Source organism: Chiloscyllium plagiosum, unplaced genomic scaffold (assembly GCF_004010195.1).
Source record: "Chiloscyllium plagiosum isolate BGI_BamShark_2017 unplaced genomic scaffold, ASM401019v2 scaf_7836, whole genome shotgun sequence".
NCBI classification, from domain to species: Eukaryota; Metazoa; Chordata; class Chondrichthyes; order Orectolobiformes; family Hemiscylliidae; genus Chiloscyllium; species Chiloscyllium plagiosum.
This window is the reverse complement of record NW_025215103.1, coordinates 48,097-50,086: the sequence shown is the minus strand read 5'-3', so window position 1 is coordinate 50,086 and position 1,990 is coordinate 48,097. Positions and strand designations below refer to the sequence as shown.

General features: G+C 46.8%; 1 non-coding gene across 1 annotated transcript; it reads left to right on the top strand.

Moving 5' to 3' along the window:
* The first annotated feature begins 456 nt into the window (after nt 1-456).
* trnan-guu lies at nt 457-530 on the top strand. The gene has a single exon. It is a non-coding gene; the product is annotated as a tRNA-Asn (tRNA).
* The last annotated feature ends 1,460 nt before the right edge of the window (nt 531-1,990 follow it).

Here is a 1,990-nt window from a genome sequence, read left to right as displayed (position 1 = left end):
AAGGGCTTGTGTCCGAAACGTTCACTGTCCTGCTCCTCAGATGCTGCCTGACCTGTTCTGCTTTTCCAGTGCCACATTTTTCGACTTTCACCTCTAGTCCTCACTTTCTCCACATTCCAATATATCACCATTTAAACAATGCACTGCTTTTTTTTAAACAGCCAAGGCTATAACAACACATTGCGGCACTGCACTTGCCATGTGTTTGCCAATTGAGATACAGACCTGGACCAACTTCGGGAAGAGGCAAAACACTGAGTTCTGAACAAAAACGGTAGCACACTCAAAACGTCGGCTCTGTTTACCTTTCCACGGATGCAGCTCGACCCGTTGGCTTTCTGCAGTATTCGCCGTGTTTGAACTGATAGAAGACAATGGTAATTCTGGGCGGGAAGGTTAAATTGTTAATTGAATAGTAGCTTCCTCAACGAGACTGTGCGGGTGCTGGGCGGGCCTGTCTCTGTGGCGCAATTGGTCAGCGCGTTCGGCTGTTAACCGGAAGGTTGGTGGTTCGAGACCACCCGGAGACGGGGCGTTTGCTGTTCATGCTCCTACTGCTTTCTTGGCTGCAAAGATGCGCGTTTTTAATGGTGTCAGGAAAATGTTTCCCAAACGGAAATCTTTTCCACTGAGGAAGCACAAAGGGGTTTCTGAATTGATTGAATTTCTAACGTAAAGGAATGCGGATGCTGACAGTCCGAGACAGAAAGCGAAACTGCTGGAGCAACTCAGTAGTTTTGGATGTTCCTGGATGAGGTAAAAAAAGTTCTGGAATGTCTCTGATTCTCTTTCTACAGATGCTGCCTGACCTGCTGAGTTGCTCCTGCAATTTCTGGTTTTGCTTTTAACTGAACGTCCATTTCATCTTTCGGGATGAAGCACCCAGAATCGCCATTTGCAGATATTTAACCCTTTCGAAAACTGTGAAGTGATTGGATTCAAACAAACTCTGCAATGATTTACTCTTTCTCAGCTCCACGGGCAGAGAGACCTGCGAAATGAAGCTGTCAGTGTGGTTCTGTATTGGTGGGCAGAGTGGTGAATGCGATGGACATGAAATCCATTGCGGTTTCCCCACGCAGGTGTGAACCCTGCCGACTACAGTTGAGAACTGTCGTCAGAAAGAAAGGGAGATTGTTTCACGGATTTTTAAAGATGCAAATCAGTGGAGGGGTTTAAATATTTCAATCACATTGGGACTGGTCGGGAATCTGCAACCCACTGCCTGTCAGGGTGGAACAAGCAGATAACCGCAGAGCTGCTTTTGAGGATATGAGCCAAGTGTTTGGAAATGAGACTAGAACAGTGAGGGGCGTGAAGTCGTGGTCAAAATGAAGCAGGCACCTGAGGACAAAAGTGTTTTATTTGCCAGTGAAAGATATTGTTTCACAAAGTTGAGTCGATGGAAGGGAAGCAGTGACGGTGATTATCTTTGGCTGTTTACCTCTACCTCAAAAATTCGGCAGAATTTTAAAGTCACAATGAAAAGAACTAAAAGTGACATTAGGAAGAACGTTTTCGTGCAGGGAGTGGTTAGGGTCAGTAAGTCCCTGTCTGACACTGACAAAGAGGAAGATTCAATGGACACAAAAGGGAATTCGGTGGTCACGTTCAGATGTGCGGATTTACGCTGAGAAGGCGAGAGAATGTAACGAATAGAGACACACGTTTACTTAAGTGTAGAACCAGCAGAGCGAAGGTGGGCCACATGGCCTCCATCTGCGCTGTGACACATGTTGTGATTCAGTGTGAAATCACAGTTCGACCAACAGAATGTGGGAATTTAGAAATAAGTTTATATTTACACAGCCTCCATACGTCTGCGAAACAGCATATTACACGACAGCAGTGGAGGTCTTTGAAATCAGGCTCGAACGTGCCTGCCACGTGCCAGACGAAAACCTGAAGTGTTCTGTGGAAGGGCCACCGGGCGTGGCAGCAGAGTGGCGCAGTGGGAGCGTGCTGGACCCATAACCGATGGATCGAAACC